General features: G+C 40.9%; 1 long non-coding RNA gene across 1 annotated transcript; it reads right to left on the reverse strand.

Moving 5' to 3' along the window:
• Positions 1 to 3,846: 3,846 nt before the first annotated feature.
• LOC140601343 (uncharacterized) lies at positions 3,847 to 10,831 on the reverse strand. Its single transcript, XR_012004359.1, has 2 exons — positions 8,417 to 10,831; positions 3,847 to 6,734 (listed from the first exon to the last, which is right to left on the reverse strand). It is a non-coding gene; the product is annotated as an uncharacterized lncRNA (long non-coding RNA).
• Positions 10,832 to 18,310: the final 7,479 nt, after the last annotated feature.

Below are 18,310 nucleotides of genomic sequence, written 5' to 3' on the forward strand. Positions count from 1 at the left end.
ATGGAATCATATAACATGTGGCCTTTTGTATCTGGTTTCCTTCACTTAGCATAACATTTTTGAGATTCATCCATGCTGTAGCATCAGTACTTCATTTCTTCTTATAGCTGAGTAATATTCTGTTGCATGTGCATAAGAGGACTTGTTTATAGATTCATCTGTTAATGGACACTTTGGTTATTTCTACCTTTGGCTATTGTGAATAAGGCTGCCATAAACATTCTTGTACGAATATGTATTTGAGTACTTGTTTTCAGTTCTTTTGGGCATATGCCTAGGAGTGTCATTGCTTAGTTGTATGGTATTTCTATGTTTAACTTTTTGAGGAGCTGCCCAACTGTTTTCCATAGGAGCTGTTACATTTTACATTCCCACCAATAATGTATGTGGGCTCTAATTTCCCACATCTTCACCAACACTTGTTACTTTTAAAAAAATATATATCCATCCTAGTGGCTTTGATATGATATCTCATTGTGGTTTTGATTTGCATTTCCAGAATGATTAATGTTAGACATTTTTTCATGAGCTTATTGGCCGTTTATATCTCTTCTTTGTATGTCTATTCAAATTCTTTACTCATTTTAAGAATTGGGGGATCCCTGGGTGGCGCAGCAGTTTAGCGCCTGCCTTTGGCCCAGGGCGCGATCCTGGAGACCCGGGATCGAATCCCATGTCGGGCTCCCAGTGCATGGAGCCTGCTTCTCCCTCTGCCTATGTCTCTGCCTCTCTCTCTCTCTCTGTGTGACTATCATAAATAAATAAAAATTTTTTAAAAAACTTAAAAAAAAAGAATTGGGTTGTCTTTTTTTCTTTTTTTTTTTTAATTTTTTATTTATTTATGATAGGCACACAGTGAGAGAGAGAGAGAGGCAGAGACATAGGCAGAGGGAGAAGCAGGCTCCATGCACCAGAAGCCCGACGTGGGATTCGATCCCGGGTCTCCAGGATCGCGCCCTGGGCCAAAGGCAGGCGCCAAACCGCTGCGCCACCCAGGGATCCCGGTTGTCTTTTTTTCTTGAGTTATAAGAGCTCTTTATATATTTTGGATACTAGAGCCTTCTTTGATATATGATTTGCAAATATTTTCTCTTGTACTGTTGGTTGTCTTTTCACTTTTAATGTCCTTTAACACATAAAACTTTAATTTTGATGAAGCTCAACTTATGTATTTTTCTTTTGTTCCTCATGCTTTTGGTGTCACATCTCAGAATCCATTGCTAAATCCAATATTTACTTTGATGTTTTCTCCTAAGAGTTTTATAATTTTAGCTTTTATATTTCAGTTGATCCATTTTGAGTTTGTTTTTGTATATGGTGTGAAGTAGGAATTCAACCTCACTCTTTTGCAAGTTGTCTTGGCATCAGAAGAGACTCTTCTTTTCCCATTGAATTCTTTGCAACCTTGTTGAAGGTCAATTGACCATAAATGTACGGACTTAGTTCTAGATTCTCAATTCTGTTCCACTGATCTATATGTCTATCTTTATGCCAGCAGCACACTATTTTGATTGATGTAATGGGATGCTCAATTTTATGTCAACCTGGCTAGGCAACGAATACCCAGATATCTGATTAAACTTTATTTCTGGGTGTATCTGTGAGGTTGTCTCTGGAAGAGATTAGTATTTGAACTGGTGTACTGAGTGAAATACACTTTACTAAGTAGATTTCCCAATATGGATGACTACCCTCCAATTCACTGAGGGCCTGAATTAAACAAAAGGATGGAGGAAAGTTAGATTTGTCCTCCCTCTGCCTGTATGCCTAGCTAGGACATCTGTCTTCCCTTGCCCTCACACACTCCTGATTCTCAGGCCTTTGAACTTGGACTGGAATTCACATCACTGGCCCCTAGGCTCTTAGGCCTTCAAACAACACCCTCTGCTTTCCTTGGTATCCAACTTGCAGATAGTATTTCATGGGACTTCCCAGCCTCCATAATTGCATAAACCAATACCTTAAAATAAATCATGTGTGTGTTTGTGTGTGTGTGTGTGTGTGGCTCTAGGATCTGAAATATATAAAGAGCTCTTATAACTCAATAGCAAAGACAACCCAATTTTTAAAATGAGTAAAGAATTTGAATAGACACACAAAAGAGAGATATGAATGGCCAATAAGCACATGAAAAGATGTCTAACATTAATTTAGTATCTCTAGAGGACCCTGACTACTACAGGTAGCTTTGTAATAAGTTTTAAAATCAGAAGTGTGAAAAAAAAAATTGGGAAGTGTGAGTTGTTCAACTTTGTTCTTTTTTTTAAATGTTGTTTTACCTAGCTGGGGCCCCTTATATTTTCATACAAATTGTCATTTCTGCAAAAAAGCCTATTGGTATTTTGATGGGATTGCACTTAATTTGTAGATTGCTCTGGATAGTATTGCCATCTTAACAATATTAAGTTTTACGATCCATAAACACAGGATGTCTTTCCATTTCTTTGAATCTTCTTTAATTTCCATCAGCAATATGTCTTTTAGTTTTCAATGTACAATCTTTGACCTTCTGGTTAAATTTATTCTCCGGTATTTTTTTTTTTGGGGGGGGGATTCTATTATAAATGAAATTTAAAAGCATTTTCCTTTTTAGATTGTTCATTGCTAGGGTACAGAAACACAACTGATTTTTATGTGTTGCTCTTGTACCCTGCAGGTTGCAACTTTGCTGATTTTATTAGCTTTAGCAGGTTTAGTCTTTTTTTTTTTTTTTTTTTTTTTGTGGATTGAGATTTTTCTATATATAGGATCATGCCATCTGAGAGTATAGATAGTTATACTTTTTTCTTTCCAATTTGGATGCCTTTCTCTTTCTTCTCTAATTGTTCTGGTAAAACTAGCAATGTAATATTGAATAGGAGCAATGAGGGTAGGTATCTGTATCTCATTGCTGTTCTTAGAAAAGTTGTTAGTCTTCTGTCATTGAATATGTTAGCTATGGTCTTTCATAAGTGTATTTTATCATGTTAAGGAAGTCCCATTTATTGTTAGTTTTCTGAGGTTTTTTGTTTTGTTTTGTTTTGTTTTGTTTTTACCGTGAATGGCTATTGGATTTCGTCAAATGCTTTTTCTGTTCAATTGAGGCTTTTTTCCCTTTGTTCTATTAATGTGGTAGACCGATTGATTTTTAAAGTAACATTTGGAAACAAAGGTGAGTGTAAAGAACAGTGGGTCAGGTCTCAGAGCATCTTGATTAGAGTAATTTCCTGGTTCTTCCAGTCCCCTAGCCTTGATTTCCTCATCTGATAAATGGGGATAAGGTACCAGCCTTGCTTCTTGCCTACATAACTGGGTTGTCACTGGGGACAAAGGGAATCAAGGATCTGATTTTAAACTGTCAGTTGAGCTTCCAGAGGCTAAGCCAGGCTTTCTCAGAATGAAGAGCAACCTCTGGGAGGGGGCCTGTGTTGATTGTCTCAACATTTAGGTAGGGAGAAGGAGCTACTGGCATTTTGTAGATGGGGATTAGGGATGCCAATGTTCAACAACTGTCGGATGGTGTCAATCAGCAAACAATTACTCCCACAACCTCCAAGATCCTCAAAGTCCTTCCAGGCCTACATCTTGGTGAGTTACTTGCTCATTATGACCCAAGCCCAGAAACGAGTTCCATTTTATACATCAACAAAGCCTTCCTTTCTTCTCTCCGTCTGTGTTTCTCATCTATATTTCATTTTCTGCTTTATCTTAGTACCTGAAACAATATTTAATATTTGTTAACTAAATCTATAGGTAAATGCCTACTTTCCTGTTGAGTTGTATATTTTCTTATTAATTGGTAGATGCTATTTGTCTATTAGGGCTGTATCAGTTAGGGCTCAATCAGAACACAAACCATTCCAGTAATTAATTAATTAAATCAAGATTTTATTTATTTAAAAAAAATTTTATTCATTTATTCATGAGAGACACAGAGAGAGGCAGAGGGAGAAGCAGTCTCCCTGCAGGAAGCCCAAAGCAGAACTCAATTCTAGGACCCCAGGATCATGCCCTGAGCCAAAGGCAAACATTCAACCAAAGGCAACATTCAACCATTCAAGCAGACATTCAATCGGGCATCCCCCATTCCAGTAATTTAAAGAGAAAATTAAATAGGAAAAAATGTAAACAAAATGTTGTTAACTACCAAAAGTGGTACAAGAAGTCTCTGAGGCAAGGATTGCAAACTTTTTCTGTAAAAGGTCAGGTAGTAAATATTTTAGGCTTTGTGTAATATCATGTATAATAATATAGAATACAAATCTCCACAATATTTTATTGATAAAAATATAGTAGGGGTGCCGGGGTGGCTCAGTCAGTTAAGTGTCTGACTCTTGATTTTGGCTCAGGTCATGATCTCAGGGTCATGAGATGGAGCCCTGTCTGGGATTCTGGGCTCAGGGTGGAGTCTGCTTAAGATTCTCTCCCTCTTCCTCAGCCCCTCCCCCATTTGCACTTGCACTCACATGTTCTCTCTCAAATAAATAAAATCTTTAAAAAATTATTTTAAAAAAATAAAAATAGAATAGTAAGTGAGTACCAGCTTTGGAATAAAGTTCTTTAATGAGAAGAATGGGAATGATCCATTTTGTTGGGATAACATTTTGCTTGGTTGGGGTTCAAATGTAAGAACTATTCTTAAATGGGGGGCAGTACAGAAGCCGGAAGGCATCTAGATTTGGACTGCAAGCTGCCATTTGCCCACCCTTGACCCTTTGAGGGAAGTGAACATGGAAGAAAGTGAGAAACTTAGGAGTTCCCCACATGCCTGAGATTTGGACCTCTGCAGAGAAAATACGGAACACATTGATCACACAGTTCAATAGGGACCAAAAATTTGTCACAGGACTTGGACTGCAGGTACATCACACACACAGAGGCAAGGACTTGCTGCTATGGGAAAACCAGCAACCTTGGGAAAAGGAAGGCCCTCCTGTCCCAGTTTATGGTGTCCCTCCAGCGCCCTCTACTGGCTGAGAATAACATCAAGCCAGCTGGCAAAGGAGACCAGTTTCTCTGTCCAGTTGCACAGAGGGGCAAAGAAGTTCTTTGGAGCTAAGAAGCAATAATTTGATAACTGACACAAAGATATTAATATAGAGTGCTGCAAATGTTTTTTTCCCAGTGTGTTGCTTGCCGTAAAAAATATTTGCTTATTTAAGTGGTAATAATCTTGGGGCACCTGGCTGGCTCAGCGGGTGGAGTGGGCAGGCAACTCTTGATCCCAGGGTTGTGAGAGATTCCTTAAAAATTTTTTTTAAAGATTTTATTTTCTTATTCATGAGAGACACAGAGAGGGAGGCAGAGACATAGAGAGAGAGAATCAGGCTCCCTCTGGGGAGCCCAATGTGGGATTCGATCCCAGGACCCCGGGATCACGCCCTGAGCTGAAGGCAGATGCTCAACAACTGAGCCACCCAGGCGCCCTGATTCCTTAAAATTTTTTAAAAATATTTTTTAAAAAATAAAAGGTAACAAATATTACCAAATTCAAAACAAAAATAAGTGAACACTTTGAAAATTTAGTCTACCTGCCACCTCTGTCCCCTACCCACTTGGTTTTTTGCCCCCAGAGCCAACAGTTCAGTGTATCTTTCTGGAGGTGTTGTTCTGCACATATATACAATGTTTGTCTTTTAATTTGTTCTCAGAAGAATTTACAAAAAGACATTCAGTTCTATAGATTTTAAATGTCTCTGCAATTACCTTTATTATTTTTTCATCTTTATGGACCCTGACTAATGTGTCTCATTCAGGAAGGCCATTCACAGTCCCAAATTAAAAGCCCCTCTCCTATCTTTTCTTCTAATAGTTTTACATTTTAGTTTTTATACTGACATCATTGAAACCATTTGTGTTTTACATTTGAACAGAATCTGAGGTGGGGATCAAATTTTATTTTTTTTTGAAGTGGTGGCCATTGAATTGCTTCAATGTCATTTAATCCAGCCTTTCCAACATATCCACATCATTTTATATCAGGGCCCCAAATCCTCCAAAATCAGTAACAACTGCCGAGGATAGCTTCATCCCACAGGTCCCTCTCCGGCGTGCTTTCTTTGCCAGGTTGCTTCTTCTCTCTCTGAGACCTTCTTCCCTCCTTTGTGGTATCTTGGTGGCGCTTCCTTCTGTGTTTCGGCTTCTCTGTGCTGACTGGCTGCACCCTGGCCTTCTTGCTCTCTTTGTGGGAATCTCCGTCCTCATGATGCTTTGTCTTCCCCTCAACCTGCCCCTCCTTGCTGCGTCCTTCTCTCCCCTCCTCCCTGGACCTTCGCCTCCGGCCTTCTTGATCTCCAGCCTGATGGGCTCTGGTGGGACCCTGCTCCCAGAGGTGGCTGGTATCTTTTCTGTGTTGTGCAGCCTGAGGGATGGGGGTCTTTCCTTGCACAGGGTTTGGAAGCCACAGATTCTTGAAGAAATGGTCATGTTTTTCCTGACAGTGGTTTAGAGACTCCAGTCTTTGTCTGGAGTGATGAAATTTGAACCATGGGGGTAACTGATTTTCCATTGTTCTCTGCCTTTCATGGGAACTGGAAAATGCATGGGACCTCCTGAAGAAGGGTCTCTGCTCCAGCATTAGAGGTTTGGGTGCAGTGTGGCTCCTTTCTCTGTATGCAGAGTCCTCTGTCATCTTTCTAAAGCAAACCTCTGGTTGTAACCCTCTGGCTTTCTGCTTTCTAACATAGTCCTCAAGTTCATGTTGAAAAGAGTCATAAATCTTAGAATTTTCCATTATGTTGACTATAGATGAATCTCTGCTAGGGAAGATGGAAGAAAAAGTTTATTAAATGTATCATTTTGCTACAAATACGTTCTTTTGTCATTGAAAAGACTAGGCTCTCAAATTTCTAGTGGAGATTATATTATGTTCATATACTATAAATACAATGTAGCCATTGATATTGAAACTGCATATTTTTGACATAGGCTGAGAATCATAAAACGTAACAGACTAAGAAAACAAGTCCTAAAACACTATAAATCCAAGGATTAGAAATATAAAATTGATGTGTAAAATTTACCAGTGGTTATGCCTAGGTTTGGGCATTATGGATGTTAGTCTTTCTTAATTGTTATGATTTTTTGGCATAAATGCTATTAGTTGTGTATTGAAAAAACATCAAGTTATTTCTAAGAAAACAAAAAGATATCAAGCAACTAACTGAAACTAAAATCATTCATAAGTTCTATAAAGATAGAACTGGCTTGTCCCTGTGCTTATGCACCAAGAAATAATAGGGGTCCTCAAGCATTCTCTCTCTCTCTCTCTCTCTCTCTCTCTCTCTCTCTCACACACACACACACACACACACATAACTTCATAGCTGGATGGAAGAAAAGGAAGATGCTATTAATTGTGGTAAAACCTGGACCTATCACGATTTTTTTTTAATTTTTATTTTTATTTATGATAGTCACACACAGAGAGAGAGAGAGAGGCAGAGACACAGGCAGAGGGAGAAGCAGGCTCCATGCACCGGGAGCCCGACGTGGGACTCGATCCCGGGTCTCCAGGATCACGCCCTGGGCCAAAGGCAGGCACTAAACCGCTGTGCCACCCAGGGATCCCTGATTTCTTTTTTACAAATGAGGAAACTTGAGTTGGAGTTCAAATAACTTAAGGTCACACGACTAGGAAGGGGAAGAGCCAAGGTCTGAATCAGAGAGAGAGGGTCCAGAACCTATTCACTTAACTGCTCTAATATTGGTACCAACCTTATAGGTGTTGTGAGGTTTAAAGAGTAATTACAAATGAAGGGCTTGGAACGGTGCTGGGTACAGAGCAGCCGGTCATTGGCTGTTAATGATTAATACTCCCAGAGGTTGTTGGAATGATGTGGCAACATCCAATGGGCTACTGGTGGTCTAAAAGTTTGGAGAACTCTAAAAGTTTGGAGAACTTTTATCAGTTCTACCTTATTTTGTCTTTCCATTTAATCAAAATAAATACCTGTTTGTGCTAAAAGTAAAACAAAACAAAACAAAAAACCACAAAAACCCCTAAAACAAATTAAAAAAAAAATCACAGTGACAATTATACACTGTAAAATCAGTTTTCCCTGGTTTCCCCTTCCAGGAATAACTACTGTATTCCTGCAGACTTTTATCTAAACTCTGATCCAACAGGTGTGAAGTCAGATGACACATTCTGGTTCTCGACTCAGCTTTTCATCCCAAACAATGTATTTAGGCCCAATTCCTATTTCAGTGCACAAAGGGTCATTTTGAGGAAGGGTTCTTGCCATGACAGAACAGGTGTGGACCGTGATTTAAAAAAGAGAGAAAGAAGAAGAAAGAAAAGAAAGAAGAAAGAAGAAAGAAGAAAGAAAGAAAAGAAGAAAGAAAGAAAGAAAGAAAGAAGAAAAGAAAGAAAGAAAGAAAGAAAGAAAGAAAGAAAGAAAGAAAAAGAAAGAAAGAAAGAAAATTTATATCTCACCTAAACTGAGACCTTTGTAGAGGTTCTTAAATCAATTCTGGATCCTGGCAAAATGAAATAACTTCAGAGAGGCCTCAGGTCTCAGGTCCCCTCCTCAAGATGGAAGAATAAGGAAGAGTGAATGCTCCACCGGCAAAGGATCTGTTAGTACGGGATGGTGGTGAAGAGCGCAGGGTGCCTACCCTAAAAGAGGAAGGTGCCAGAGTATATGCTCTAGGGCGTCCATGCCCTGGGAGGACTTGGCCCACAGGTGCTGGGCCAGGGCTGGGTTTCACTTCTGGTATGAGTGCCTTTGGGCAGGTCACAACTGCAGGCAGACATGGATTTGATTTGCAGCTGGGTTGGTTGCTTACCCATGGGTTGACTTGTATCATTGTCTTATGCTTTCAGGGTCTCTGCTTCCTCCTATATAGTGTCCCCTGTGGTGTGAGGTGTGCTACTGATCGCTGCCCAGCTGGGACGCATGCTCAGTGGAGCATACACCCTGAGCCAGGTGGTATGCCTGGTATTGGGCAAGTATGTGAACTCAACAGGCATGGCCTCTGCCCTGGGGAAGCTGACAGTCTTGTGTGATGGCTGACATACCCCGCCCCCTCAATATGCAAAAGAGCCGAGACAAGTGCTGGCTGGGAGAGGAGAGGTCCCGGCTGTGTCCTGGAAGGCTGATGGAGGGCATGTGGGCAGGGGGAAGGCACACTGAGCAGAGTGAAGTAGGCCCTGCTTACAAAAGACTCAGCTGTTGGCAGATGTCTGTACCGTGAGATCCATCAAGTCTGGCCTATTTTACCTATGAAAAACACCCCTGCAATGTACTGCCTGCCTTCCATCCTCACTGTCCCCTCCCTGTTCAAGCCCAGTCTTCTCTCACCTGCACTACAAATCAGCTTCCACTTTAACAAACTCTTGAGTCGTGCTCCAGGAAGCAGCCAGAGGAATTACATACTTTTTTCACTTTTTTTTTGTTGTTTTTAAAGTCAGACTGATTATGCCTTCTCTATCAAACCCCCTATGTTTCCTATTGTTTTAAAATAGTTCCTTGTAAGACCCCAGGTCCCCCGCTGCTGGCCTGTACTGATTCCTCAGTCTCCAAGTACCAGCCACAACTATACCCCCTTTTTCCCAGACGCCAGCCTCTCTGTAAGAGACACGTTTCCTCAGGTCATGGAACTCTGCTCCCTTACCTCAACTTCTACTTTTCTCCATGCTCTGCTAGCTTGTCACAGCCCTGCCTACTTCTCTGCCTCGTCTCTGCCCCTCTGGCTTTGTTTTCTTAGTTGGGGTGCTGTATATTAAGACAAACAGGGCTACACCATAGAGTAGAAAGCTGAACTGGCAAAATAACATCCAGGTGAAATCCAGTTCCCTGAGGCATTTCCTTCTGTGTAAGGCTATCAGCCCCAGACCCAGGCAATTCTAGTCTGAGCCTCTCCAAGGGAACTTACAGGACGTTTGGGGAGCTTGCTCTTCCTAGAGCTTCCCAGCAGCCAGAATAATCCTTTACGTCATCCTGCTTAAAGTCACCCTTTCCCTCAAAGTCCATCAGATGTCCTGTCCTCCCTCACACAGAAGGAAGCCCAAATCCCGAAGTGCCCAAAAGCCCAGACACCACTGGTTGTCCCACTGATGGGAGGTTTCTGGTTTCTGACAGCATTCCCATAGCTCCTCCCTGGAAGCCACACCCTTTTCCAGGCTGGAGGGGAACAGGCAGGCACACCTTGTCCTCAGGGCCTTTGTCCTCCTTCAGAAGCCTACAAAGCTCTTTAAGTACTAATCTCCTTCTGAAGACTCCTCCTTCTTGCCCTAGTTAGAATGTCACCTTCGCACAGCTTTGACTGACCCTTTCAACCCCTGGGACACTCTATGCTCCTTCCCCATTTGTTTTTCCCCCTGGCACTTTCCATGATCTAACACCATGTTTTGAGATTATTAAAATGTTGATTCTGAGTCACTGGTCTGGGATCGGGCGGGGTGGGGGGTTGGGGGCTGACATTCTACCAAACTCCCAGATGATGCTGATGCTGCTTTGTACCCAGGCTACACTTTGAGTAGCAAGGATCTAAATACAACTTAAGTTGGATATTTGGTCTATTTTCTATCTCCAATACTTGAATAGAAGTTCCTTACCATATCAAAGTGTGTTTGACATGTAGTTGATGCTTAGTCCAGACAATGAATACGTAAGTGAGGAGAGGCCCCGACCTCCCCTGACACTTCATCCTCCATGTATGGGCCCAGTAGGAAGCCCAGATCCAAGAAGTCCTACCTGCCTGGGCTGGCCCTTCCCACCACCCTCCTCTGAGGTTCACTCCTCAGCCACCTTCCCTCCCAACTAGTGCTCCAAATGACACCAAACAGAGCAAAAGACCCACATGTTTGGTTCATCTCTTACCTGCAATGTACTAGCTTACTGAAATTTCCACAAACAGATGGAACCCTTACCTCCTCAAGCTTACAAGTCTTTGAGGTCGTGTAAGGAGAAGTCCTGTGGTCCTACTGAGAGCAGAGGCCACCGAGCTAGAATCTCAAAGAGGAAATAAGAAGCCCTAGCATGGAAGGTGGAAGTTCTACTCTGAGCTCCAGGAGAAGAGTCCCAACTTCCTCATTGCTGACTTCTCAACCAGGTTCCTAGGAGCCAGGAAGCAGCAAGCCACGCCCCTTCCTTTGTCTCAGGGTTTTGGGTTTTGGACTTCATCATCCTACAGATCCAGGCTATCAGGAGAAACAAATCCCATCACAGTTTTTAAAGTGATTAAGGAACACCCAAGCCACCCAAGTGCATTACCTTGAAATGCAATCTGTCTCTAACCTAATCAACACTAGTATATCTTGTTTGAAGCTTATTTTGAAAAAAAAAAAAAATTAAATTAAATTAAATACACCATTACATGGTAAAATGAGGCACACATGCAGAAATGTGCACAAAACAAAAATATAAAGCATGATGATTTATGACAAAGGAAATATTCACCAAACCACATTCAGGTCAGTAAATAGAACACTGCCCACACCCCAGAAGTCTGACTCCTTCCCCTCTACATCTTAACTGTGGGGCAAGAGCTTGACCTCTGTGGTAATCTCATCCTTCTGTATAGCTTATCACTTGAATAGACATTGCAAAATATGATAGTTTAGTTCTTTTGTTTGAACTTTACATAAGCCGAATCATACAGTATGCACTTCTTTATTCAACACACTTCTGAATTTTACCACATTGTATTCCTTTTTAGGTTGTCTGGTATTCCATTCTTTTTTTTTTTTTTTTTAAGATTTTATTTATTCATGAGACACACAAAGAGAGAGACAGACACATAGGCAGAGGGAGAAGCAAGCTCCCCAAAAGGAGCCTGCTGTGGGCTTGATCCCAGGACCCCAGGATCACAACCTGAGCAAAGGCAGATGCTCAACCACTTAGCCAGGGGCCCCACCATTCTATTAACAAAATACATAATCACAGATCATTTATCCTTTTGTGGGCTCACAAATGTTTCTAATCTAGGGCATTTTAAACACTGCTGTCATGAATATTCAGGTATACATCTTCTGATATCCATAAGTCTGCATTTCTAGAGGCTGTTTGCTGAACAGTGGAATTTCTGTGAAACACGACATTGCATATTCAGCGTTATCAAACACAGTAACACCAAATATTTTTTGAAAGAGGTTCTACTAATTGCAATCCTCCCCTAGAAGTGTTTGAGTGCTTCCCATTCTGTCTAATGCTTGGAATTATCAGACCTTAATTCTGTATCTAATTGTCAAAGTTTCTTTGACAAAGTGAAATTTGGAATAAGAAAAGCCAAACCAAACCAACCAAACAAACAAACAAAAAACCCCAGGAATTTCCTAGTTTCCAAGAATATTGAGTACCTTTCTTACTATCTACTGGCTTTCTGGATTTTCTCTTGTGAAATTCTGGTGGAGGTCTCTTGGACATTTTTCTGCTTGCATTTTCCCTATATTCTGCCAATGAGCCCTTTGCTGGTTCTACAGTTGTGAGATCTCCCACTCTGCCTTATGTTTTTCTTCTCTTGGTAGCATCTTTTGATGGACAGCTCATAATAAAATGTGAAATTTCATGGTGCTTGGCTCCATTCTCCTCATTTGGAGGGAAACCTTCAAGACTACTTAGTCCAAGGCACTCTTTTTCTGCCTAGAAACAGCACATCACCCCTTTCCCATCAGACTATGACTTCAATTTTCAAGGCCTTCCCAGGCCTTCCTTGCCCTCACATCCTCTGCAGTCTCTCATACACACTAAGGTGACTCCCTCCTTTCCTTCAAGGTCTATGGTAACCTGTTTCCTCACTCTTGGCCCTTCTAGGAAGCCCCTAGATCCTCTGAAGTCCAGCTAGTACTCATCTTCCAGGTACCCCCATCCACCACGCCTCCTCCAGTTCCCTAAAGGTCTAGGATTCAAACCTCAAACCTGGAAGGAGATAGGGCTGGGTTCCAGTGTATCCCTGGACAAATTAGAGTGATTCTCAGAGTCTTGCTCTCTTCCATGTAAAATGGCGCGAACAATGGCAGTTTCCTTTATGGTAGCTACAGGGATGAGTTGTAAAACAAAGCCAAATGGGCCCAGTTAGCATGCACTGTTAATAGGGACTCTGGTCTCAGGCAATCCAAGATACATTTGGATATCCATGCTGCCTATGAGGGTTGTCCTTCTCTTTGGTTTGTTTCCTGTCCATGGAGGTCCATACTTTATGCTCCCGGAGGAGCCAGCTGAACTGCTGAGTGCCCTTGCATCCATTGTTTCTGGGGCAGTAGCATGGGGGTGGGTGCCAGGGAAAAGCCTAGAGTGCACTCCCTCTCTTCCCGTGACTAGAGTTGTGACCTGAAGCACACACCTTCATATCTTAGCCGCTACTGTCCCTTCTTCCTTCCAGTTCTTTCATATGCTTTCCCTCTGGCATCCGAGGTGTGAGGACTGCTTACAAAGTACTAAACCAGTGTGCCCCAGCCTGAGGGCTGCCATCATTCCAGCCTGTAGAGATTGTTTTTATTATGTTAAGTATTTATGTTGTGCCCTGCTCTTTGCATATATCTTCTTATTTAATCCTCAAAATAGCCATGCAGGGGGGTATACTTGTCTTATCGCCAGTTAAGAAACTCATCTAAAATCACGTAGTGTATAAATCAGTTTTTTGCAGCATCACACACCAGCCAACAACTTATGATTTAAAACAGCAAACATTTATTTCTTACAATTTTGTGAGCTGGCCAGCCTGGCTCAGTGGGGGTTGGAAGGCCTAGGTGCCTGGTATCTGGTGAAGAGGAGGAGGAGGAGTTAGTTCAATGTCAGCTGGGTGATGGAGACATGGCCACGAGTCTGTCATGATTCAACAGGGCTTGTAAAAGGTGGCTGAGTTCCAAAAGTAGCATGAGAGGCAAGCACAGGCACTTTCCAAATCTAGCTTGCATCATATTTGCTATTCTCCCATTGGTCAAAACAAATCCCATGGCCAAGCCCAGTAGCATGGGAAGGAACTAACTCAAGGATAATACAGGGAGAAAGAATTATTGCTGCCATTTGCCCCAACAAAGAATGTACCATACATAGCTTGTAACTATCCAACTGGAGTTCAAAACCAAGTTTGTTAGATCTGAAAGTTCAAAACTGTCTTGGGGGTTATTGCCCAGAGTCTGAGAATCCAGAACACTCCATGCATTGCCTAAACAAGTCAACAACCTTTTGCATGCACACCCGCAACTGTTTTGCAAATGTATATACATATTGCCATTAATAAACACAAATTATACCCAATAAACAGTTTTAAGTGTTTGTTCTGCTTCATTGCTTGTTTTCTGCTTTAGAGACTCCAAGTCTGTTGGAGTTTCCTTTGCTTACTTTTTATCTTTATCAATTTCTTGCAAGTCTTTTGTATTATTTTACTTTTGTTGCATTATTTTCATTATCCTCCCTTTTACCCTTTATTTTTTCTCTGTTGTCTATACTGTCTTGTATTCCGTTTATTTCCAAAATGATTTTTTTTTCTTTTGCTAATTTTTTTCCTGTGTCTGTCAGGGTCATTGTTTTGTAACCAGGTCATTGATGTTCAATGAATATTTCTGACTGAAAAATAGAATTATTTTTAACTGTATTACATTTTATTTTCCCTAGAATTATATATATTTTTTCAGTTGTATAGTTGTCTGGCCATTTTATTGCAGAGCTATTTTTCTGATTGATGCACTTTTCTCAAAGCTTTCATTATTGTCTTATTTCAGCCCTTTTTGAAGTGTTAGGTCAGTTTTCATCTGTTTTGTGTCTGCATTTTTCTGGTATCTTCCTGACAAAATATTTTACAGTTCATTTTTCTCTTGGAATTACCTTATGTGTGACTAGATCACATTCTTCTCTTTTCCAAAATTTAAGCAAAATGTGTTAACCTTGACTACTGGAAGGACATTTCTGAGAAAGGAATGGCTTGGGGTACCTTTCCCAGCTTCATAGCTCATACCTCTTTTTTACTGTGAAGGGTGCCAAACATGGTTACTTCTCTGCCTCTCAGGGCTAAACTGCTTCAGAAAAGTCTGCTGTATTTCCTATTTTGGCCTCCAGGTCTACCCTGCCAAGGTGAGAACCTTAGATGTCGTATTTTGCTGTGATAGTAGTTTCTGGGTTTTGTTTCATGTAGGACCTTTCCCTGCTCCCTATTTGAACCTTCTCTTCTTCTTACTCCTAATGTTATTTCCCTGATCAATTTAGTTTCTCAATCTAGCAGGTTTTTTTGTTTTCTTTTGTTTTAAGGCAAAGTTTCGTCCTTTTAAAGGAAATAGTTGCTGGGTATTTCTGAAATCCTCAGGGTGGAGATGACCATAATAGCAGTTGATCTCCAGGTGCCTCTGTTGCAGGTTTACACTCACCAACTCAGAACCTGTGATGAGTTATTCCAGTTTTGCAGTTCTTTTTAGATTTATCTGTTCTGATGCAGAGTGCATCAACCAGAAAAACAGCTCTGCAATAAAATGGCCAGACAACTATACAACTGAAAAAAAAAAAAAAAGTTCTAATTCTAGGGAAAATAAAATGTAATACAGTTTAAAAAAATTATTCTATTTTTCAGTCAGAAATATTCATTGAACATCAAATTTGAGCCAGTCCTGGTTACAAAACAATGACCCTGACAGACACAGGAAAAAATTAGCAAAAGAAAAAAAAATCATTTTGGAAATAAAAAGAATACAAGAGAGGTACAGGATAAAATGATGGTTTGGGACAGGATGGTGTCAATGAAGATGCAGAGAATTGGACAACAGGAGAGAGAATTTGATGATAGAACCAAGAGGAATGACTGATGGGTCTCATGTAGGAGAGGAAGCCTTGAACAATTGAGTTGGTGTTATTATTCACAGAGATGGAGAAACTGGGTGGAAAGGAGGTTGGTAGGAATGACTGGTGATAAGGGAAGCAAGTACTCTTTAGAGTTGCTAAGTGTAAATATCAAGTGCAGCTGGATATGAGTCTAGAACTCAGGGAGAAAATCTAGTCTAGATAGAAATTTAGAGGTCGTCTTAGACACTTTGGGCTACTATAATAAATTACTATAGACTAGGTGCCTGAGCTACCTCTCTTGCCTTCTTACAAAGGCATTAATCCCATACATGAGGGCTCTACCCTCATGACCTAATTACCTCCTAAAGACCCTACCTCCATATACCATGACACAGGGGATTAGATTCCAACATAGGAATTTTGGGGGTGGGGAACATGTAGTCTACCACAACATACAGGTTAGTTTAAAGCCATGGGTCTGGATAAGATCACTTAGGATGTGTGGTTACCGACTGGTGGTCTAGGATTGGCTCCTGATGCACCATACATGGTGATGCATTTAGAGGTAGGTGGAGGAGGAACCAGTATGAGAAGGAGGAACCCATGAGAAGGAGGAACTATGGAGGTAAGGAAAATCAGGAGAATGTGGTGCTATGAGCCTAAGGGAAGAGCATTTCAAGAGAGAGGGACTGAACAATCAGATGGGAGTTCTGAGAGGCTGGACTGAATACAAATAAAAACTATCCATTGGATTTGACAACATGGAAGTCATTGGAGACCTTGACTGACAAGAACAGCTTCAGAGAAGGGAGAGGGATAAAAATTAGATGGAACAGGTGGAGGAGAGAATGAGAGGTGAGGAAGTGTAGATAGCTGGTATAGACAGTTTTCATGTGAAAGAGAAAGAAGGTAGCTAAAAGAGGATATAGGGGTCAAGGGAGTTGTTTTTGTTTTTTGTAGAGGGGAAATAGAAGCATGTTTGCATACTAATGGAATAATCCAGTTAAGGGGGAAGAGATTCATGGTACAGGAGAGATGAAGATCTTGAGAAGGTGAAAGGGTATAGAATCCAGTGCATGAGTGCATGAGGGAAGACTTGTCTTTTTTTTCTTTTCCTTTTTTTTTAAAACTATTTTATTTATTTATTCATGAGAGACAGAGAGAAAGGTAGAGACATACGCAGAGGGAGAAGCAGGCTACCTGTGGGGAACCTGTTGAGTAACTCAATCCCAGGACCCTAGGATCACACCCTGAGCCAAAGGCAGATGCTCAACCACTGAGCCACCCAGGTGCCCAGAGGGGAGACTTGTCTTTAGTAAGAGCAGGACACCTTTGTTGTAGCAGGACAGAAGACAGAGTAGAGTCCTTGAGGTAAGTTTATAAATCTGGTGGTACAACAATGAGTTAAGTCCCCCTCTGAAAGCTTCTATTTTCTCACTAAAGTGTGAAGTGAGGTGACCAGCTGAGAAAGGACGCCTATATGGGAGGCACAAGGAAGAGAAAGGTTTGAGGAGAGAGAAGAGTATAAAAATGGTATCTTTGAGTGGAAACTTAATATGGAAACTCAATGGATTGGAGGTTTGTGGTCATTAGTTTAAAATAAATTGGGTCGGGACGCCTGGGTGGCTTAGTGTTTGAGCATCTGCTTTTGGCTCAGGGCATGATCCCAGGGTTCTGGGATCAAGTCCCACATTGGGCTCCCTGTGAGGAACCGGCTTCTCTCTCTGCCTGTGTCTCTGCCTCTCTCTGTGTATCACTCATGAATAAATAAAATCTTTAAAATAAAATAATAAAATAAAATGGGCCATCTACCCTCTCTCCCTCCCTTCACTTCTTCTTTCCTTCTTTGCTATTTGGGGCCCAGGGAGGTAGGAGACTAGGCAAGGTGGTGACCTAGAGAAGGGTCAGGGCTGAGTAAGGCAGCAGCCCAGTAAGGGTAGGGAGACTGGTTACATGCAAGGGGATAGGTTGGGGGTGTGTGTGGGGAATACATATATTTATATATTTTATTATATTATTATTATAATAAATATTATATATTTATTATATTTTAACATATATACATAATATATATATTACGTATCTTTAAGCATATAAGCTAAAAGTGGCTTTAACAAATTAATCCTAACGTTAAAATTAAAACGGATGTGTAAGCACAGCATTGTGAATACAAAGAGAGTTTTCGTATCACAGAATTTTGTTATCCAAGATATTTTAGAGGCCAATCCATCCAGTCATATTTGATAATGAGAAAAATGAAGTTAAGTGACTCTCTCTAGGTCACATACTGGTGGCATAACTGAGACTAGAATTCTGGGATTCTCAGGCCATTATTTATTCTACAAGGTATTGATGCTCAAAAACTTGATATGCTTTCCATAAAAAAGGGGATTATCAGAATGACAACACTGGTTACAAAAGAATAATCTACTAGCATTTTATTACTTATAAATTCCTCTCTCTTCAATTTCATCTATTTGGAAAAAACTGTGGTCATTAACAGATTTCTATGCTTAAAAGTGGGTTTATTTTTTTGTTGTTTAAATTTTTATTTATTTATGATAGTCACAGAGAGCGAGAGAGAGAGAGAGGCAGAGACACAGGCAGAGGGAGAA

This window comes from Canis lupus, chromosome 12 (genome assembly GCF_048164855.1).
Source record: "Canis lupus baileyi chromosome 12, mCanLup2.hap1, whole genome shotgun sequence".
Taxonomy (NCBI): Eukaryota; Metazoa; Chordata; class Mammalia; order Carnivora; family Canidae; genus Canis; species Canis lupus.